We start from the raw sequence: 23,717 nt of genomic DNA, 5'->3' as shown, positions 1-23,717 counted from the left end.
ATACAACTGCATCAATACCTCTCTGCTCCTGTACTCGAATCCTCTTGATATGAACGCCAACATACCATTCGCATTTTTTACTGCTTGCTGCACCTGCATGCCCACTTTTAATGACTGATGCACAGCGACACCCAGGTCTCTTTGCATCTTCCCTTTTCCTAATTGGATATCATTAAGATAGTACTCAGTGCTCCCATTCTTTCCTCCAAAGTGGATAACCACACATTTATCCACATTATATTGCATCTGCCCTGCATTTGCCCACTCACCCAACCTGTCCAAGTCACCCTGCACACTCTTAACAGCCTCAACACAGCTCACAATCCCACCCAGCTTCGTGTCGTCTGCAAACTTGGAAATACTGTTTTCTATTTCCTCATCTAAATCATTAATATATATCGTAAATAACTGGGGTCCGAGCACTGAGCCTTGTGGGACCCCACTAGTCACTGACTGCCATTCCAAAAAGTACCCATTTATTCCTACTCTTTGCTTCCTATCTGTCAACCAATTCTCTATCCACCTCAACACCATATCCCCTATACCGTGTGCCTTAAGTTTGTATAGTAATCTCCTGTGTGGGACCTTATCAAAAGCCTTCTGAAAATCCAGGTAAACCACATCTACTGGTTCTCCCCTATCCACTCTACTAGTTACATCCTCAAAAAACTCAATAAGATTAGTCAGACATGATTTTCCCTTCATAAAACCATCCAGGCTCTGACCAATGAATTCACCACTTTCCAGATGTGCCGCAATCACATCTTTAATAACTGACTCTAACATTTTCCCCACTACCGATGTTAAGCTAATCGGTCTATAATTCCTTGATTTCTCTTTCCCTCCCTTTTTAAAAAGTGGAGTTACATTAGCCACCCTCCAGTCCTAAGGAACTACTCCAGAATCTAAAGAGTTTTGAAAAATTATCAACAATACATCCACTATTTCATGGGCTACTTCCTTTAGCACTCTGGGATGAAGACCATCTGGCCCTGGGGACTTGTCTGCCTTTAATCCCTTCAATTTATCCAACACAACCTCATAACTTACACTTATTTTCCCCAGTCCTTCCGTCACATTAGCCCCATGGTCCCCTATTATTTCCTGAAGATTATTCATATTTTCCCTAGTGAAGACCGAACTAAAGTAGTTATTTAATTGGTCTGCCATGTCCTTGTTCCCCATGACCAATTCACCTGTTTCTGACTGCAAGGGACCCACATTTGTCTTTACTAGTCTCTTTCTCTTTACATATCTATAAAAACTTTTGCAATCATTTTTTATGTTCCCTGCCAACTTTCTCTCATAATCTCTTTTGCCTTTCCTGATTAATCCCTTTGTCATCCTGTGTAGAACTCTGAATTTCTCCCAGTCCTCTGGTATTCTGTCTTTCCTGGCTAGTCTATACGCTTCCTCTTTACACTTGATACTCTCCCTGATTTCCCTTGTTATCCAAGAATGTACTACCCTCCTCGAGTTATTCTTTTCCCAAACCAGGATGAACAAACGCTGTATTTCATCCAGGTGATCCTTAAATGCTTGCCATTGCCTTTCTACATTTAAACCTTTAAGTAACATTTGCCAATCTAACTTAATCAATTCGCGTCTCATACCCTCAAAGTCACCCTTCTTTAAGTTCAGAACCTGAGTGACAGAATTAACCCTGTCACTTTCCATCCTAATGTAAAATTCCACCATATTGTGGTCACTCTTGCCCAAACGGTTTCGCACAACAAGATTAACTAACCCTTCCTCATTACTCAGAACCCAGTCTAGAATGGCCTGTTCCCTCTTTGGTTCTTCAACATACTGGGTTAGAAAGTTATCCTGTATACCTTCTAAGAAATCAGTACCCTTACCAATTTGATTCATCCAGTCTATCCGGAGATTAAAGTCACCCATTATAACTGCCTTGCCTTTGTTGCACGCAATTCCAATTTCCTGTTTAATGCCATCCCCAACTTCTCTACTATTGTTAGGTGGTCTATATACAACTCCCACTAACGTCTTCTGCCCCCTTGCATTTTGCAGCTCTACCCACATTGATTCCACATCATTCAAGTTAACATCCTTCCTTTCTATTGATTTTAACTCCTCTCTAACCAACAATGTTACCCCACCTCCTTTTCCTTTCTGTCTTCCCTCCTGAATATTGAAAATCCATGAATGTTAAGCTCCCAGCCTTGGTCCCCTTGAAGCCATGTCTCTGTGATCCCAACCAAATCATAGTCATTTACAGCTAACTGCACATTCAAATCAACCACCTTATTATGAATACTCCTTGCATTAAGACACAAGGCCTTCAAGCTTGTTTTTACCAGAGCCTTAACCCTATCACCATTATGCTGTAAAGTGGCCCTTTTACATTTTTGCCCTGAGGCCACCTGCCTGCCTCTTTTGCTTTTCACCCTCCTATCTCCGACTTCTTCCCTCATGCTAAACCCCTCCGTCTCTCTACTCCTGATCCCATCCCCCTGCCACATTAGTTTAAACCTTCCCCAACAGCACTACCAAACACTCTAGCAAGGGCATTGATCTCGGCCCTGCCCAGATGGAGACCGTCCTGTTTGAGCTGATCCCATCTGCCCCAGAACCGATTCCAATGCCCCAAGAATCTGAACCCTTTCCTCCTACACCACTGTTCAAGCCACATATTCATTTTATCTATCCTGCAATTCCTACTCTGACTAGCTCGTGGCACTGGCAATAATCCAGAGATTATTACCCTAGAGGTCCTACTCCTTAACTTCCTTCCAAGCTCCCTGAATTCTGGTTGTAGGACCTCATCCCGCTTTTTTCCGATGTCGTTGGTACCAACATGGACCACGACAGTTGGCTGTTCACCCTCCCCATCCAGAATGCCCTGCAGCCACTCCGTGATATTCCTGACCCTTGCATTCGGGAGGCAACACACCAACGGGGAGTCCCCTTACAATTGAATCCCCTATGACTATTGTCCTACCACTCTTTTCCTGGCCCTCTTGCACAGCAGAGCCACTCACAGTGCTCTGACCCTGGCTGCTGCCTTCTTCTGATGGACCATCTCCCCCAACAACATCCAAAGTGGAATATCTGTTTTTCAGGGAGATGACCACAGGAGACTCCTGCACTACCTTCCTGTTCCTTTGGTCATCCAGTCCCTATCTCCCTCAACTCTATGAAGCTGTGGTGTGACCAACTCGCTAAAGGTGCTATCCACCAAATCCTCAGCATCCCGGATGCTCCAGAGCTAGTCCACATGCAGCTCCAGTGCCGTCATGCGGTCAATTAGGAGCTGCAGCTGAACACACTTCCTGCACATGTAGTTCCCAGGGACACTGTCAGTCACCCTGAGATCCCACATAGCACAAGAGGAGCATGGCACGGGACTGAGCTCACTTGCCATGTCTAAAATGACCGCCTACGATTGAGTTAAAAAAAGAGACTTACCCCTTTACCTGTGCCTCAGCCTCTCTGCGCCTAAGTCTCTCGAGCCAAAGTCTCAAGTCTCCACTCATTCACTGCCTCACTCACTCACTGAGCCTCTCCTCGCTGGCCACTCCCTCACCTTTCACTCCTTTTATTTTATTGGCCCTCAGGCAATTTACTTACTGCTCTAGCAGTCTCTCCTCACCCCTCCTCCAACAGTCGCCTTGGGAAACACCGACTCTGTTGCCCTCCGAGCAGCGGCACCCCGATCCAACTAGGCCCACGAAGCTAAATCAAGATTTTAAATATTTACTGCTCTTGCAGTCGCTCCTCACCCCTCCTCCAGCAGTCGCCTTGGGAAACATCGACTCTGTTGCCCTCCAAGCAGCAGCAGCCCGATCCAACTAGGCCCGCGAAGCTAAATCAAGAATTGAAATACTATGCAGTACGAACTGGAAATACCCATAGTTATAAATTGTGTTTTTATGTCTGTGTGGTGTTGATGGAAAGAATTCTAAGTGCATTGGCAAATAATGTATTTTCACTGTTCCTGTACTTTCAAAGAAAATCTTCATGAGAATACCTGAAGTCTCCAGTGGGGGGTCATGCATGCAGGGACCACCTAATTAATATGAGTCAACACCCTAGAGGGTCTAAAGATCAAAGAGGTCCCAGTTAGATTTTCTTGATATGCAATGTCTGAGAAGCATTTATACATTTCCCAAATTATATAATTATTATTTTTTGTCAGTCCGTCCATCATTCTATCAGATATTTCACGGGTGGGTTGTGAAATTTGCAGCGTGATTTCTTAACTTTCACAAAGACCCAAGTTAACAAAGGTGGAGTGAGCATGAGAGCTTTCTGATTCTTCACAGGGTCTGGTCTTTGAAAACATGGCAGAATGCTGATGGCACATTGAAAGCCCAATCCAAAAGTTTAATTGACAAGATCAATTGAAAATGTTTTCATTTTCAGAATGAAATCTGAGATGTACCAATAGTGTTTGATTTGATTCTGAATAGTTTCACCACACACGCAAACAAGGTTGTTGATACAGGAATCCCGGCTTAACTCCAACGTATTCTCCAATCCCATTCCTAGTTCCTGAGTTATCATGTCTTGCTTAACCTTCCATAATTTGGCCATAATCAACAGACTGGCTTTTGGCCATAATCAACAGACTGGATTTTTCAAGCAGCAGATTGAAGAGGAAGAATAGACCAATTACTTTGGTGTTAGTGTGGCATCGCACATCTCTGTGAGTGAACCAGCCCCACTTGTACCATTGCGCTGGCGGGGCAACTACAGAAAGATGGCGCCGTCAGAGCTTGCTCATTGCCTCATGGATTAGGCCACAGTTTGCGCCCCGGGCAACGTGGTGATATCACTGCTGCGCGGGGCGGAACTGCCATTGGCCTTAAAGAGGCACGTGCGAAATTCAAATAAACAGTTCAACTGAAACTTCCACCGGGTCCAGTTGTGTGTTTCTGTGTGTGTAGCAGCCGCTACATTGGTGACTCCGCAGAGCCCAGACATTATCTGGTCTCCATCCATGAATTCGTCGGCGATCAATGCTGTCTCTGTGAAACTCCCCCCCTTTTGAACCCATCGACCTCGCACGTGGTTCGGGCAGGCAGAGGCGCAGATTCATCTCAGACAGATCACCTCTGACTCCACGATGTTTTACCATGTGGTGAGTGCCCTTGATGAAGAAACCGTGGCCAGAGTGGATGACCTGATCCACGATCCTCTAGAGGAGGGCAAGTATGTCACCCTCAAAGCCCTCTTCCTCGGCACCTTCGGTCTCTCCCATCGGCAGCGCATGGCCAGGCTGATGCACCTCGATGGCCTAGGGGACAGAGCCCTGTCCACGTTAATTGACGAAATGCTCACACTGGCAGAAGCCCACAAACCCTGCCTGATGTTTGAGCAAGCCTTCCTGAAACAAATGCCGGAAGACATCCAGCTCCTACTTGTGGACGAGGACTTCTTGGAGCCCCGGAAGGTCGCAGCCTGCATCGTCGTGCTGTGGCGAACCAAATAGGAGAACAAGGCCGCCATGAATCAGGTCACCCGCCCTGGACCCAGCCGGTCACAGCCCACCCCCAGGCAGAAACCAGAGGAGCACCAAACCACCTGGTGTTTCTACCACCAACGCTGGGAGCCCAAGCCTACAAGTGCTGTCAGCCCTGCTCATACCAGGGAAATGACCAGGCCAGCCGCCACTGACGGCTGCAATGGCTGGCTACACGCACAACCTCTTACCCGTGGTCAACAAGACCAACGGGTGGCATTTCCTGGTGGACACCCGAGTAGAGTTGAGCGTGCTTCCCCCGACTGCCCTCGAATTCCACACGGGAGCATGAGGCCCGACCCTGCAGGCAGCAAACGGCACCGAGATAAAGACCTTCGGCACACGGACCATTCAGGTACACCTTGGTCCAGACAAATATCACTGGAAGTTCCTGCTGGCCACCATGAGAACTGCGCCGCTAGGAGCTGGTTTCCTCCAAGCACACAGCCTGCTAGTCGACCTGAAGGGCAAGAGACTCATGCATGCCCGCACCTTCCAGTCCCTTCAACTTGAGCCGTCCAGTACGCGCAGCCCAGGATTGAATACTCCCGCATCCTAAACGAGTTCCCCACCATTCTACGGCCACAATTCACTGCGTCCGCCACCACATCATCACACAGGGCCCCTGCTCCACGCCAAGGCCAAATGACTGCCGCCGGAGAAACTACAGCTCATGAAAGAGGAGTTATCCTGCCTCCAGGAACTCAGCATAGTCCGCAGGTCGAACAGTCCCTGGGCCTCTCCCCTGCACATGGTCACAAAGGCCTCTGGGGGTTGGCGCCCGTGTGGGGACTACCGCCGGCTCAATGATGCAACCACAACTGACCGGTACCCCATCCCCCACATACAGGACTTTACAACCAATCCTTGTGTGACCTGCAAACTTACTCATCAGAGCCCCTCTATTTTCAGCCAGATCATTTAAATATATCACATCAACTGAGGTTCCAGCTGTCTTTCCTGCAGGACACCACTGGTCACAGACATTCACTCCTCCACCACTACCCTCTGCTTATACAGTATAACTAAGCCAATTTACCCTGGATTCCACATGCCTTCATCTTCTGGATCAGTCTACCATGATTGTTCAAACCTTTTTGAACAATCAGCGCGGTAACAGGGCCTTTCAGCCCATGAGCCTGGACCTCCCATTTACACAAATTGACCTATAGCCCCCGGTACATTTCAAACAGTGGGAGGAAACTGGAGTCCTCAGAGGAAACCCATGCAGACACAGGGAGAACATATAAACTCCTTACAGACAGCGCAGGATTCAAACCCCGGTCGCTGGCGCTGTAACAGCATTGCATTAACTGGTAACCATGCCACATGTCATATGTCTAACTGAAATCCATGTAGACAACAGCTACTGCCCTACCCTTAACAACCACCGATATCACCTCCAAAAAAAGTCAATGTGTATGAGAAATAATGTGTCCTACCAAGATTTTCTCTCAGGTCAACTTGGTTAGGGGCTACCATCAAATCCCCGTACACCCAGATGATATTGACACAACCACCATCATCACCCCGTTCAGCCTGTTTGAATTCCTGTGGATTTTGGCCTGAAGAACGCAACCCAAACCTTTCAGTAGCTCATGGGCGCACTGGGTAGAGACCTGGATTTCATGTTCATCTATCTCAACAACCTCCTCATCGCCAGTCGAGATCACAATGAGCACAAGACCCATTTCCGCATACTGTTTACCTGGATAGCTGAATTTGACCTCACCATTAACGTGGCCAAATGTCAGTTCGGGAAAGAGTCGCTACAGTTTCTGGGCCATACCATCACGTAATCGCCAGTCGAGATCACAAGACCTATTTCCGCACACTGTTCACCCGCCTAGCTGAATTTGGCCTCACCGTTAATGTGGCTAAATGTCAGTTCGGGAAAGAGTCGCTACAGTTTCTGGGCCATACCATCACCACAGATGGGGCAGCACCACTACAGGACCATACAGCAGTTCCCTAAGCCAGACACCCTCAAGGGCCTGCAGGAGTTCACCAGGATGGTTAACTACTATCACCACTTCATCCCAGTGGCCACCCGCATAATCTGCCCACTGTTTGTTCTGATTTCAGCCAAGCAAAAGACACTCGAGTGGTCAAAAGATTCTGAGACAGCCTTCGCACAGACCAAGGCCACCCTTGCTAGCACCACCCTACTAGCCCACCCATGGCCTGATACCCACACAGACCTGGCCCACCCCTCAGTCAAGACATCAGTATGCATTGTGACAGAATGTTTTGTCTGGTATGGATTAAAAAAACAAGTGGCCCAAATGGCGAGGAATTGCACGCATTGCCAAAGTCCAGCACCATGTCAGAGCCCCGATACAACATTTCGACCCACCAGCCAGGAGGTTTGACCATATCCACATCAATATAGTGGGCCCCCTACCGGTGTCCAGGGATCCCCGCTACCTCCTGACTGTGGTCGACCGGACGATAAGGTGGCCAGAAGCCATCCCCGTCAGGGTTACTTCCGTCGAGTCCTGCGCCAGAGTCCTGCTCGCTAACTGGGTCACCTGGTTTGGCATTCCAGCCCACATGACTAGTGACAGGGGCACCCAGTTCACCTCTGCCCTCTGGGCAAACCTCTTGGGAATCAAGCTCCACCACACCATGGCTTATCATCCCCAGGTAAATGGACTCATAGAGTGCTTCCATCGGCACCTCAAGGCAGCTCTCATGGCGCGGCTAAAAGGACCCAACTGGACAGACAAGCAGCCGTGGGTCCTGCTTGGAATTCAAATGGTTCTGAAAGAGGACCTCCAAGCTTTGTCCACAGAACTCGTCTGTGGTGCACTGCTGTTGCTACCAGGGGAGATTTTCGGACTGGGCGCAGAATCTGGAGGTGAGATCCCAACCCTTCTCCACAACAGACTCGCCTCACTGGCACCCCCACCACCGACCCACCACGGCAAGCACCCAGCGAACATCCCCAAAGAGCTGGCCTCAGTGGAGTTCATATTTCTCCGGCATGGCCCGCATCCAATCCCCCTTCAGTGCCCATACAAGGACTCATACGAGGTCCTCCGCTGATCAGGAAAGACTTTCACTCTGGACATTGGGGGCAGGGAGGAAGTGGCGGGTCGCATAAGCCGGTTCTGGAGGGGGTTGTGCAGCGGTGCACATCTCTGTGAGTGAACCGGCCCCGCTTGTACTGCTGCGCTGGCGGGGCAGCTGCAGAAAGATGGCACCTTCGGGGCTTGCTCATTGCCTTGTGGCTTAGGCCACAGCTCGTGCCCCGGGAAACGTGGTAACGTCACCGCTGCGCGGGGCAGAACTCGCATTGACCTTAAAGGGGGCGTGAATAAAATTCAAATAAACAGTTCAACTGAAACCTCCACTGGGTCCAGTAGTGTGTTTCTGTGTGTGTAGCTGCCGCTACATTAGTATATTTCTGATAATTAGCTCAATAGCCACAAGCTGCGTGTTGTCAACAAAAAGAGATGCAGCTTAAATGGGAATTGTGAATGGTCACTGAAATTGGTTGCCTTCAAAGGGTTTTCAGTATCATAGCACTCTGGTAAAACTTGCTGGGAAGCAATTTATACCCATCTTATTTAATTTCATCCCCCTATATATCGAGGAACAAAATGAATGGCAACCTTGGAGATGACTATATCAGGGTTCAGTCTTAAAGGATGATCTGAGTTGAACTTTGAACAGATAAAGGGATTAAAAATAACTTCAAGAATGAATCTGTGCCTCTGTGAACACAGAGTTCCAGTGTTGAATCCTGGGCCCACTCTGAGATCCTGCAAATGGTTGCAGATGGTTACGCAAGCTCGATCATTTCTTTCCCTTTCATGTTTGCTGTTCACAAATGCTATTCCGTAGAAGTAACACATCTGCAAGGGAGCATTACTGTGACTGTTACTGCTAACAAACTCAGATTACACATGACTATCAAGCCAGATTAAGCCACATAAAGATCAGCAACAATAGCAAAATGTAATACCATTGCTTTTTTTTATTAATCCCGTGTTCTTTAATATAACTTAACTCAAATAATTAGGAGCATCAAGAAAATATCTGTTGATGTTCAACTGGCCTGGAGTGGCAAATTACTGATTGTAAGAGCTGTGTGCTACAGTTCTCAATTACCTGCTCCCTTATTGAACATCGTCCAGAATAAGTAGGTTCGCAAGCAGTAACAGTAACCTTCTATTTTTGAAACATTTTCTTTAAATGTTTAAAGACAAGCAGCCGTGGGTCCTAAATTCATTCAGAATATCTGATGTTTTAGCCTCTCCCTCAAGTGGGAAACATCTTTGCAATATTCATGCCACCAAATGCATTCATAAGTTGAACATAAACAGGTCATACAATTGTCTTTTTGAGAGAACAGAGCTTGACTTGTTCAATCTTTCTTGCGAGTATAATTTGAGCAGAAAAACAAAAGAATGATTGCATAAAACATTGGGAGGTTTGCTTCTGTATTTAAACTTTCTTTAAGTTTGATAACATCTGAAAATTTATGGTTGTGCATGATCTTGTCCACAATTAGAACAAAATTGTTAAGGTGGCAAAATTGCCACTAATTATTTAAAATTTGAAACAAAACAGTTGTATCTGCAAAGTTTCTGAGTCAAATAATAAAATGGACAAATGACTTGACTTTTTCTTCCTACATTAAGTTTGACTTAGCTCTTAACAGATCATCCATGGAGCTGTTTGGAAGTAAACATGGCTGGAGACATAATCCATAACAAAGCTATTCATTGCACAGCACTAAGAGAGCTTTCAGTAATAGAAGAGGGTCTAAGTTAATGCATCATTCTCAGGCTTGGCATGAAATAGTAATTATATGAATCAGTTTACAGTTTTTGAGAAATTATTTTTTGAGCAAGTGTCTTTACTCAGTTTTACTCAGCAGACCAAATGCTTTGTGAACAGAAACCTCTCTTTTCTCTCAACTTTCCTCACCATAACTCATAGATAATAAGCCTATGGGAATAAATTGCTAACAGGAGAACACATAGATGATCTGAAATGCCTGAGAACTCCGAAGATTGAAAATATTAAACAAGAAAGCCATTAGGTATAGGTTAAAAATGGCAAGTTTCCAGAAAAAATCTAATTCCCTCAAACAGACAAGAAATAGTATTAAATAACCTCAGATTGTACATGAGCTGTGGCTTGTCCATTGGCAATTAATGTACCTTCTCTCAACTTTTTCACTGGTTTTCAAGCTTCTTGCTTCAGAAAATTTTGCTCAAATGAGTCATAATTCAAACAAACAAAATGTTAATTCATATTTGAATAATGCAAGTCACCCGTTTCAATTCAATCTTCCTCTCTGTACTCCAAACAATTTATTTTATTAGTACATGACAACTTTTGGAAATTATGTATCAGTTAAAAAATGCCATATGTTACCATTTTAAACATACTGTACTTTCATTGCAGGAACTCCATATTTGCTGATTTGCAAACGATAACCCAATCTGGTTTTTTTTGTGATGAAGTGGACTTGGCCCATTATTTTGTACTCTGTGAAGCGAACAGTCTCCATTTAAACACCAGTTATTTAAATTAATGGCAGAAATGCTTGTCTTTGTCAGCAAGGAGGATGATGAGAAACATTCCCTTTAAAACAACCATAGTGGAATTAATAGCTTTGACATAAATGAAGGCTGAAAACAAAAAAAAATCTCCAGGGTGTTTTTTCCTGGAGTCTCCCGAGAAAGACATTTGTGACTGTTGATGGTTTAATGAGCAAATAGATCAATGCCAGAAAGGAAGAAGCTATCCAACAGTCCATTTTCAAATGAACTGCTGAAAAGCGCATTTGCCTTACCAATGCCAGGAAAAATAATAAAATTTATCAGTCATATTCTTGAGGATTATTTGTAATTCAGCAAAGTTGCAAATAGTTGACAATCTGGATTGCATAATGTTAGTCTCTTGTTTGGAGAGAGAAATTTGCAAGAGAAATATAAATTGATGACTTTTTTTTACAACTCAGAAAAAGAAGGACCTCATTATGAATCATTAAAAATGCATTCAATTTCCACATGCATTGTTTGATCTTCTCATTATTTGACTATTTCAATTTTGCGGCATCTGCAATATCTAGATTTTATGGACAGCGCGGGCCTGAGCAGGCTGATCAATAGCCGTGACAAAGTGACATCACAGATCTCGGCCTACACTTCGCAGCAGATTGAGAGTTCCACAAATATTTTGCCCAAGATTTGCGAAACTCCACTGGGTGTTCAAAGGAATCGCCTGAGCAGTAAAAAGAAATAATGGTGAGCAGAGGCCTGGAATTGGAAAGCATCATGTTGCTATGTGGCTGTGTGCTTGGAACCTGAATATTACTTTACACTCATGAGCTGGACTAGTTCAATGGAAAATCTATTGATCCAGTACCAATTAATTTTAAGAGATGGAAGTGCTTTTTGTTCATTTTGATGAAAGTTTATTGTCAAGTTGTGAGAACAAAATTGGACAGATTCATTGAAGTGATTTCCTGCTGCAGGCAAACAGGTACTGTACATAAGATGCACTGACTACAATTGTATATAGTAAATTTCCACAAAATGCCAACACAGAAAAACAGATAATAGGTATAAAAAGAATAGATTAATAAATATTAAGTTGCACAGTGGGTGAGAAAAAAGGTGATGTTTCATTAGTGCCAACAGATCATTTGGAGGTCCCAGAGTAGTTTATGTTTCAGTTAGTACAGGGAGATTCAACAGCTGTTGGATTAAAAAAAACCCTGTTTTTGTGCTGGCTTGTGAACTTCTGAGTTTGGACCTTCAGCTTGAAGGCAGCAGTGAGCAGAGGTGTAACCTGGGTTATGGGAATTCTTTAGGATGTTGTCTGCTTCCTTGATCCCATTCTGTCCGTATTTAAGGATGACATACTTCATGCCTTCAGAAAAGTGAATCCGAGGAAAGTATCTGACCCTGATGGACTACCTGGTCAGGTATTAAAAATCTTATCAATGTATTCATGCGTATCTTCAATATCTTCAATATCTCACTCCAGCAGGGTGTGGTACCCACCTATTTCAAACAGGCGTCAACCATACTGGTGCCCAAGAAGAATGTAATAACCTGCCTTAATGACTATCGGACTGGGGCACTTATATCGACAGTGATGAAGTGTTTTGAAAAGCTGGTGATAAAGCATGTCAGCTCCTGGTCTAAGCAGTGACATGGATACATTTCAGTTTGCCTATCATAGTAACAAGTCGACAGTGGATGCCATCTCACTGGCTCGAAACAAAGTCCTGGAACATCTGGACTCAAAGATGCATACATCGGGATGCTCTTTATTGACTATGTTCAAGCATTTAAGACTATCATCCCCTTAAAACTGATCAGCCTTCTCCAAGACCTGGGACTCAACACTCCGCTATGTAATTGGATCATGAATTTCCTCACCTCCAGTCCACAATCGGTGAAGATTGGCAAGAACTTCTCCTCCACAATTTCCATCAGTACAAGAGCTCCAAAGGGCTGTGTTCTTAGCCCCCTGCTCTACTCACTTTACCCCTATGACTGTGTAGCTCGGTATGACAATAACACCATCTACAAATTTGCTGATAATACCACGGTAGTGGATTGTATAAAGAAAGGGTGGAGATTGAAAACTTGGCTGAATGGTGCAACAACAGCCTTGAACTCAATGTCATCAAAACTAAGGAGCTGATTGTTGACCAGGAAAGGATAATCAGAGGTATATAATCCAGTGATCATTGAGGGATCAGAGGTGGAGAAGGTTAGCAAATTTAAGTTCTTTGGGGTCACCAACATGGAGGATCTTTCCTGTACCCATCACACCAATGGCATTGTGAAGAAAGCACATCAGCACCTCTACTTCCTCAGGAGTTTGCAGAAGTTTAGTGTGATATCAGAAACCCTGGCAACATTCTACAGAGGTATGGTAGAAAGTGTGCTGACCGGGTGCATCATGGTCTGGTATGGGAGCACCAATAGCCCTGAGCATAAAGCCCTCCAAAAGGTAGTTAACACAGTGCAGGGCATCACAGGCAAAAGCCTCCCAACTATTGAGCACATTTACAGGGAGCACTGGTGTTGGAATGCAGTCGCAATCATCAAAAACCCTCATCACCCAGCACATGCTCTGTTCTCACTGCTGCTATCAGGAAAGAGGTACAGGTTGTGAATAAGATAACAGAAATGGATAAAGTTAAAATTTGTGGTAATGGTAAATTTGGTAAAGTCTGTTAGTATTAAGAAAAATGATTTAAGCAACCCTGTTAAAAAGAAGGTACTTTCTTATATTAAAAAAATGGAGGTAGACCTGGCTTTCCTTCAGGAACCACATTTAATAAGCATTTGAAATTGAAAAGAGACTGGGGAGTGGTGATCTTAAGAAAGAAGAATCTTCCAGTTGTAATTCAGAATGTCACAACTGACCCAGCAGGTAGATATGTAAAGGAACACTGTCAAATATATTCTGAATCTTGGATTTATTTGTATTCACCAAATCTTGATGATGAAAAGTTTATAAAAGAAACTGTTTTTCAATTGGCAGATGCACACCAAAACAAAATAGTAGCAGGGGGTTTTAATTCTTGTTTGGATCCATTTTTGGATAAATCAATAAGAGCCAAAGCCACCCTGGTTTCAATGAGAGAACTGAATTGAATGGAAACCTGGAGAAAATTACATCCGAGTCAAAGAGGCTGCTCCTTTTACACGAATAGATATGAGTTTTACTATCTACACATTTACAGAATAGGATTGTGGAAATTAAGTACAGGTTGAGGGTCCTGTCAGACCATTCATCTCTATTGTTATCAACAGGATCTGATATATAGGTAGCTTTTAATCCAATGTTGTTGAGAAGATTTGAATTCTGTGATTTTATTCGGAGACATATTGGAATTTTTTGTGAAACCAACTGTCATTCTATTGCCAATTAATTTATTATATGGGATACCTTGAAGGCTTACTTAAGGGGTCAAATAATTAGTTACACTTCAAAAATAAAAAAATAATATACAAGGGAGGTAGACAAATTAGAAAAATTAATATATTATTTGGAGAAGGACCTACAATAGAGAAGTTCAAAAAAAAAGTGAAGGGTACTTATTAGCAAAAAGCTTGAATATAATACATTATAAACTTATTAGATAGAAAAAGCAATAATGAGAAAAAACACAAAGATATTATAAGACGGTGAAAATAGATCATAAGGTCCTATCTTGACAACTGAAAACAGAACAGGTCACTCATACAATTAATGCAATTGAAACAGAAACCGATAGGATCTCTTATAAACCACAGGAAATCAATGAGGCATTTAAATAATTTTATTCTAAACGATACAAATCAGAATCACAAGGAGATGTTAATAAAATATGACTATTTGTCACAATGGGATTTGACTGAGCAGATTGAATTGAATGCACCTTTATTCAATTGGAAATAGAGGAGGCATTGATTTCATTACATACCAATAGGTCCACCTGGCGAAGATGGCTTTCCACCAGAAGTTTACAAAGAATTTAAGGACTTATTAATGCCTCTTTTTATGGAGGTATTAAACCAAGCAGTTGGATCACATACTTTGCCAGAATCTTTCTCAACAGCAATAATAATGGTGTTTTCTAATAAAGACAGGGATCCATTGAAAACTGTCATCAGATAGGCTGATTTCTTTGTTAAATACGAACTATAAAATACTAGCCAAGGCTATGGAAAATAGGCTGACACATTTTTTGCCTAAATTATTAAACAAGGACCGAACAGAATTTGTAAAGAAAAGGCATTCAGCAGATAGCATAACAAGATTGGTTAGTGTAATTCATTTGGCCCAGAAAAGATGTGAATCTGGTGCAGAAAAGGCCTTTTATAGATTGGAGTGGGACTTTTTATTTAAAGTATTAGAGAAATTTGGATTAGGTCAAAATTTTATAAATTGGATTCAAGCTCTGTATAATGAACTCAAGGCTAGAGTTCTAACTTGTAGGCTGTGAACTTGGAAGGAGAGAAGGCTGACTGCACAGGGGAGAGTGATGTCAGCAGAATTTTGGCACCAGGTTTAAAAAGATAAACTCCTTTCCATTTACTTTAATTGCTGTGTGAGGAGGCAGTGAGAGATTTGTTGATTTGGGCTGTGTTCAATTCAGAGAATTGATTAGGGTTACAAGCAATTGAGTTAACAGGTAGAGAATAATAAAAGGAGAGACAGCTATTGGGGCAGCCAGTGACAGAGTGGGGCATTGATGTTATGTCTCAGTGGCTTCATTGAGCAGCGACTGAGGAAGAGCTTTCTCCTCTTAGGTAAGGGTGGTAAGTTTCTTTAATTAATTGTGATTATTTTTTTATTTTTTTTTATTTTTCACACTATGAACCATACTGACCAAAATACATACAGACATTTTTCTCTTAAATATACAGTGTCATTTTCTCCCCTTTTTCCCCCTCCCTTCCCTCCCTCCCTCACCCCTCCCCTCCCAATCTATTGATACATTAAACACGTTAAACAACGTCATCACTTAATAAAAATAAACAAGAAATTTGTGTCTTCTACTTTTATATACTGGGTCAGTTCATTTCATTGTCATCTCCTTCTGTCATTTTAGGTGGTGGAGGTCCGTGGTAGGATTTCTCTATTGTGTTGCATGTATGGTTCCCATATTTGTTTGAATACTGTGATGTTATTTCTTAAATTATATGTTATTTTTTCCAATGGAATACATTTATTTATTTCTATGTACCATTGCTGTATTCGCAGGTTATCTTCTAATTTCCAGGTTGACATAATACATTTTTTTTGCTACAGCTAGGGCTATCATAATAAATCTTTTTTGTGCTCCATCCAAATCAAGTCCAAGTTCTTTATTTCTTATATTACTTAGAAGAAAGATCTCTGGGTGTTTTGGTATGTTGCTTTTTGTGATTTTATTTAATGCCTGGTTGAGATCTTCCCAAAATTTTTCCACTTTATCACATGCCCAAATTGCATGTATTGTTGTTCTCGTTTCCTTCTTACAGCAAAAACATCTGTCTTATACTGTTGGGTCCCATTTATTTAACTTTTGGGGTGTGATGTAACCAATTATATTGTATCATGCGTAACCTCGTGTTTATTGTATTTCTTTTTTTTTTAAATTTATTTATAATATCTCCATACATTCATTTCAAATTGACTTAGTATAATATTACATAATAGATACTAAATAATTTTCAAATTTTCACCCCCCCCCCCACCTCCCCTAACCCCTTAGGAAACCACCTTATGGTGGTTAATTCCCAAAAACCCAAATGGGTGTGGTATAAACCACAAGTGGCATATGACTTTTGGGAGCAGAAGTATCACTCCCTCCCCCCCCCCCCCCCCCCCAGGCAGACAAAATACACGTATAAACCGAAAAATCATCATTTCTTATATCCATAAATCCCCGGTCCATCAATTTAACCAATCTTATTCATAAACTCTTTTTTTTTAATCCAAACTTGATATTAAATTTTGCACCCTTTCCACCTTCCCAACACTGAGTTAAACATTGATTGTTTACAATCAATAAAAGCTTTTTTTTTAAAATTTTTTTTTCAAGTCTTCCTGAATTTCATCCACTGAATTAAAACACCTCTGAACATCCCAGTTCAACACCGAATCTTCCATTCTTCTCAGTCTCAAGTTAAATTTGTAGCTTACTTTCAAAAAAAGTTTTTTCAAATCTTTTAAAATTTTCTTGAACATAATTCCTTCGGTCTTGATCTTCTAAAGCATCAATGTTATTCATATGTTCTTTCTTCTATGTTTCCCAATTTAATATCAAATTTTCCACTTTGTCAATCTTCTCAATGTTAAGTTGAAATTATTGTTTATTTTCAAGAAAAACTTATTCAAAATTTTTAACTCTTCTTGGACATTGCTCCTTCGACTTTAATTTTATAAATCATCAGTCTTGTTCATAGTTTCTTTCTACTGAGTTTCCAAATTTAATAAAGTTTCTGTTTTTTCCAATTTTCTCAATATTAAACTGATCTTGTTGTTTAGTTTAAAAAAAACCTTTTCAAAACTATTAAAATCTGTTTGCAATGTATGCATACTCACAGATAATAAATTCACTCCTCCAATATTCCATCCAAAAAAAAATCACTGATAAACCTTATTGCAGGTCAAGGAGTTCCATATATATGTTTATCTTCAGAAAATATTTCAAATATTTCAAATCAACATTCGTCACCATCTTTCAAAAAGGAGTCCGAAATCAACTTTAATAAGTTCTGTTCTTGAGAAAATTCCAGCACCAACTTCGGCTCTGTCTGGGCAAATAGGTCAAATTTCTTCCAAAGTCAAAGAATGTAATTTTGTTCTGTATTTATAGATAATAAGTTCATCCTTCCGATATTCCATCCAAAAAAAATCACTAATAAACTTTAATGTTATCTGGATTTTTAAAACTCACGGGCAACCAATGCCAATTACTGCAATTTATCTTCATAAAACATTTCAAATCAATATTCATCACCATCTTTCAGAGGGGTGTCCAAGGCCAGCTTATCCGACAGTCCAATTAATGAGCTCCGTTCTTAAGAAGATTCCAGCCTTGACTCCGTGGTTCTGTCTGGGCAAGTAGGCCGAGTTTCTTCCAAAGTCGGAGAGTGTAGTTTTGTTCTGTATTTGAACTCTATTTTCCTTAATCTTTGTTGCCATTTTAAACATCTTTCAGAGGGGTGTCCAAGGCCAGCTTATCCGACAGTCCAATTAATGAACTCCGTTCTTAAGAAAATTCCAGCCTTGACTCCGTGGTTCTGTCTGAGCAAGTAGGCCGAGTTTCTTCCAAAGTCGGAGAGTGTAGTTTTGTTCTGTATTTGAACTCTATTTTCCTTAATCTTTGTTGCCATTTTAAAAGATAATAAATTCATTCTTCCAATATTCCATCCAAAAAAAATCACTGATAAACCTTATTGCAGGTCAAGAAGTTCCATATATATGTTTATCTTCAGAAAATATTTCAAATATTTCAAATCAACATTCGTCGCCATCTTTCAAAAAGGAGTCCGAAATCAACTTTAATAAGTTCTGTTCTTGAGAAAATTCCAGCACCAACTCCGGCTCTGTCTGGGCAAATAGGTCAAACTTCTTCCAAAGTCAAAGAATGTAATTTTGTTCTGAATTTATAGATAATAAATTCATCCTTCCGATATTCCATCCAAAAAAAATCACTAATAAACTTTAATGTTATCTGGATTTTTAAAACTCACGGGCAACCAATGCCAATTACTGCAATTTATCTTCATAAAACATTTCAAATCAATATTCATCACCATCTTTCAGAGGGGTGTCCAAGGCCAGCTTATCCGACAGTCCAATTAATGAGCTCCGTTCTTAAGAAAATTCCAGCCTTGACTCCGTGGTTCTGTCTGGGCAAATAGGCCGTGTTTCTTCCAAAGTCGGAGAGTGTAGTTTTGTTCTGTATTTGAACTCTATTTTCCTTAATCTTTGTTGCCATTTTAAACATCTTTCAGAGGGGTGTCCAAGACCAGCTTTTCCGACAGTCCAATTAATGAACTCCGTTCTTAAGAAAATTCCAGCCTTGACTCCGTGGTTCTGTCTGAGCAAGTAGGCTGAGTTTCTTCCAAAGTCGGAGAGTGTAGTTTTGTTCTGTATTTGAACTCTATTTTCCTTAATCTTTGTTGCCATTTTAAACTAAAAACAATTGATAAACAAAACAAAGACTTTTAACAGAAAAGAAATATTCTTAAAACGATTGTTTAAATAACTGCCTGGGGGAGACCGGGAATGCACGTCCGCTCCCTACGCCATCTTGCCACGCCCCCCTGTTTATTGTATTTCTCATAGTTCCGGAGCATAGCTTTTCCCATGTTTCATTCTTTATCTTTATGTTTAGATCTTGTTCCCATTTTTGTTTAGGTTTACAGCTTGTTTCCTCATTCTCCTTTTCTTGCCGTTTGATGTACATGTTTGTTATAAATTTTATAATTATCATTGTGTCTGTAATCACATATTCAAAATTGCTTCCTTCTGGCAACCTCAGATTGTTTCCCAATTTGTCATTCAAGTTGGTTTTCAGTTGGTGGTATGCAAACATTGTATCGTGAGTTATATTATATTTGTCCTTCATTTGTTCAAAAGATAATAATTTATTTCCCAAAAAACAATTTTCTATTCTTTTGATCCCTTTTTTTCTCCCATTCTCTAAAGGAAAGGTTATCTATTGTGAAAGGGATTAGTTGATTTTGTGTCAATATTAATTTTGGTAGTTGATAATTTATTTTATTCCTTTCTAAGTGAATCTTTTTCCAAATGTTGAGCAGATGGTGCAATACTGGTGAATTCCTATGTTGCACCAATTTTTCATCCCACTTATATAGTATATGTTCAGGTACCTTCTCCCCTATTTTATCTAGCTCTAATCTGGTCCAATCTCATTTTTCCTTTGTTTGATTAAAAATCTGATAGGTATCTTAATTGTGCTGCTCTATAATAATTCTTAAAGATTGGTAGCTGTAAGCACCCTTGTTTGTACCATTCTGTTAATTTATCTAGTGCTATCCTTGGTTTCCCTCTTTTCCATAAGAATTTCCTTATTCTTTTCTTTAGCTCCTGAAAGAATTTCTCTGTTAGGTGAATTGGTAATGATTGAAATAGGTATTGTATTCTTGGGAAAGATGTTCATTTTAATACAGTTTATCAGTGTTAGTGGTAAGTCTTTCCAGTGCTCTAAATCATCTTGTAATTTTTTCATTAATGGCTAATAATTTAGTTTATATAGATGGCCGAGATTATTATCTAGTTGTATACCTAGGTATCGAATTGCTTGTGTTTGCCATCTAAATGGTGATTCTTTCTTAAACTTTGTGAAATCCGCATTATTCATTGGCATTGCTTCACTTTTATTTGCATTAATTTTGTACCCCAATACTTCTCCATATTCCTTCAATTTCTTATGTAATTCTTTTATTGATATTTCTGGTTCTGTTAAATATACTATGACATCATCTGCAAATAGACTGATTTTATATTCCTTCTCTTTTATTTTTATCCCTCTTATTTTTTTCTGTTCTTATCAGTTCTGCTAGTGGTTCTTTAGCTAAAGTGAACAGTGAGGGAGATAGTGGACATCTCTGCCTTGTTGATCTGCTTAATTTAAATTGGTTTGATATATATCCATTTACTCGCCAATGGTCCCTTATATAATGCTTTAATCCAATTAATATATTTCTCTGGTAGGTTGAATTTCTGTATTACTTTCAATAAATAATTCCATTCTACTCTGTCAAAGGCTTTCTCTGCATCTAAAGCAACCGCCACTGTTGGTGTTTTGTTTCCTTGTACTGTATGGATTAAGTTAATGAACTTACAGATATTGTCCATTGTTCGTATTTTTTTAATAAATCCAGTTTGGCTGACTGTATACCAAAAATAGTAAAACTAGATCATTCTGTTTGCTAATAGTTTAGCTATTATCTTATAAGCTGTGTTAAGTAGAGATATTGGTCGATACGATGCTTGTGTTGGTGGATCTTTCCCCGTCTTTGGTATTACTCTAATTATTGCTGTTTTGCATGAATCTGGAAAGTTTTGTCTTGTTTCAATCTGGTTCATTACCTCCAGGAGAGGAGGAATTAATAAGTCTTTAAATGTTTTATAGAATTCTATTGGGAGTCCATCCTCTCCCGACATTTTATTGTTTGGTAGTTTTTTTAATATCTCCTGTATTTCTTCTATTTCAAATGGTTTTATTAATTTATTTTTCTCTTCTGTTTGCAATTTTGGTAGTTCAATTTTAGTTAGAAATTCATCTATTTTGTCTTCTTTCCCTTCATTTTCAGTTTGATGTAGTTGCTCGTAGAATTCCCTGAAGTTTTCGTTGATCTTCATTGGGTTATATGTAATTTGTTTGTCCTTTTTCTTTGATGTCAATACCGTTCTTTTAGTTTGTTCTGTCTTAAGCTGCCATGCTAGTATTTTGTACGTTTTTTTTCTCCTAGCTCATAATACTTCTGTTTTGTCTTCATTATGTTCTTCTCCACCTTATATGTTTGTTGTTTCATATTTTATTTTTTGTCTGCCAATTCTCTTCTTTTAGTTGTATTTTCCTTTATTGCTAATTCTTTTTCTGTACTTGCTATTTCTCTTTCCAACTATTCTATTTCCCGATTGTAGTCCTTCATCTTAGTTACATAACTTGTTATCTGCCCTCTGATGAACGCTTTCATTGCGTCCCATAGTATAAACTTATCTTTCACTGATTTCGTATTTATTTCAAAGTACATTTTAATTTGTTGCTCAATGAATTCTCTAAAATCCTGTCTTTCTTTACGTAGCTAGGAGTTTAATCTCCATCTATACATTCTCGGTGGGATGTCCTCCAGCTCTATTGCCAATAACGGGTGAGTGATCCGATAACAATCTAGCTTTATATTCTGTTTTCCTAACTCTCCCTTGAATGTGGGCTGATAACAGGAACAGGTCTATCCTTGAGTATGTTTTATGTCTACCTGAATAATATGAATATTCCTTTTCCTTTGGGTGTTATTTCCTCCATATATCCAAAAGTTGCATTTCCTGCATCAATTTAACCATAAATTTGGTTACTTTGTTCTTTCTGTTAGTCTTTTTTCCAGTTTTATCCATCTTTGAGTCCAAATTAAGGTTAAAATCCCCTCCTATTAGTTTATTCCCCTGCGTATCTGCAATCTTCAAAAAGATATCTTGCATAAATTTTTGATCTTCTTCATTAGGTGCGTATACATTGAGTAAATTCCAAAATTCTGAATATATCTGACACTTTATTACATACCTCGCTGCTGGATCTATTATTTCCTCTTCTATTTTAATTGGTACATTTTATTGATTAATATAGCTACTCCTCTGGCTTTTGAATTATATGATTCTGCCATTACGTGTCCTATCCAATCCTTCTTTAATTTCTTGTGTTCCACTTCAGTTTGATGTGTTTCTTGCATGAATGCTATATCAATTTTTTCTTTCTTCAGTAAATTTAGCAGCTTCTTCCTTTTGATTTGGTTATGTATTCCGTTAATATTTAAAGTCATATAGTTCAACATGGCCATTTCATACTCTGTTTACCTTAACTTTCCTCATCACCACCTTCCCTTCTTATCCATTTCTGTTTTCCTTTTTTGAACACATTGTAAGACAACACTTCTAAAACATAAAATATTTCCACTATTCCCACATCTAAAATTCCCTTAACCCCAATAGTCCCTCCCCTCTCTGAGTTGCCCTTTGTCCCTTGTCGGGCAACCACATCTCCCCTCTCCATTTGGATTGCGAATCTGCTCGCAGGCGTCAACTGATTTCGCAGTGACTGTTATTTTTTTCCCACCCAGCCCCCCCAGAAAAGATTTTACTCTTCACATATAACAAAGCTCACTCTCTTAATTCCCTTCTTACTTCCTTTCTTCCCTTTCTTTCCCTTCTTAGTTCTTATTTATACTTTATTCTTCTTTATATATATATTGTTTGTCGTCATTTTTGTTCTTGTACATCTCTTCATCTCTCTGTCTGTTTTGTAGGCATTCTGCAAATTCTCGTGCTTTTTCCGGATCCGAGAAAAGTTTCTTTTGCTGCCCCGGGATAACTATTTTAAGCACCGCTGGATATTTTAACATAAATTTATAACCTTTTTTCCATTGGGTCGATTTTGCTGTGTTAAAATCCTTCCTCTTCTTCAGGAGTTCAAAACTTATGTCTGGGTAGAAAAAAATGTTTTGACCTTTTGTATTCCAGTGGTTTTTTGTCGTCTTATTTTTTTTCATTGCCTTCTCCAATATATTTTCTCTTGTCGTATATCTCAGGAATTTTACTAGAATGGATCTTGGTTTTTGTTGTGGTTGTGGTTTAGGGGCTAATGTTCTGTGTGCCCTTTCTATTTCCATTCCTTCCTGTAATTCTGGCATTCCTAGGACCCTGGGAATCCATTCTTTTATAAATTCTTTCATATCTTTGCCTTCTTCATCTTCCTTCAGGCCCACTATCTTTATATTGTTTCTCCTATTATAGTTTTCCATTATATCTATCTTCTGAGTTAAAGCTCCTGGTTTTCTTTAACTTTTTTATCACATTCTTCCAATTTCTTTTTTAAGTCATCTACCTCCATTTCTATGGCTGTTTCTCGTTCTTCCACCTTGTCTACTCTTTTCCCTATTTCTGTCATGTCCATCTCTCATCTATTCACTTTTTCTTCTGTACCTTTTATTTTTCTTTTTATTTCACTGAATTCTTGTGTCAG

General features: G+C 40.2%; 1 protein-coding gene across 3 annotated transcripts in view; it reads left to right on the top strand.

The window, feature by feature from the left end:
* Window positions 1-23,717, top strand: part of dtnba (dystrobrevin, beta a) — a 493,032-nt gene that overhangs the window by 404,192 nt on the left and 65,123 nt on the right. The window contains exon 23 of one of the 3 annotated variants that reach the window (XR_011340480.1): window positions 21,787-21,852. The exons of 1 other annotated variant lie outside the window; for it this stretch is intronic. The gene's annotated coding sequence lies outside the window, so the exon portion shown is untranslated. Of the gene's footprint in view, window positions 1-10,906; window positions 11,255-21,786; window positions 21,853-23,717 lie in introns of those variants that run through there. One more of the 3 variants, XR_011340479.1, reaches the window with a different exon arrangement.

Source organism: Narcine bancroftii, chromosome 6, assembly GCF_036971445.1.
Source record: "Narcine bancroftii isolate sNarBan1 chromosome 6, sNarBan1.hap1, whole genome shotgun sequence".
Classification (NCBI taxonomy): Eukaryota; Metazoa; Chordata; class Chondrichthyes; order Torpediniformes; family Narcinidae; genus Narcine; species Narcine bancroftii.
This window is presented reverse-complemented; position numbering and strand designations above follow the sequence as displayed.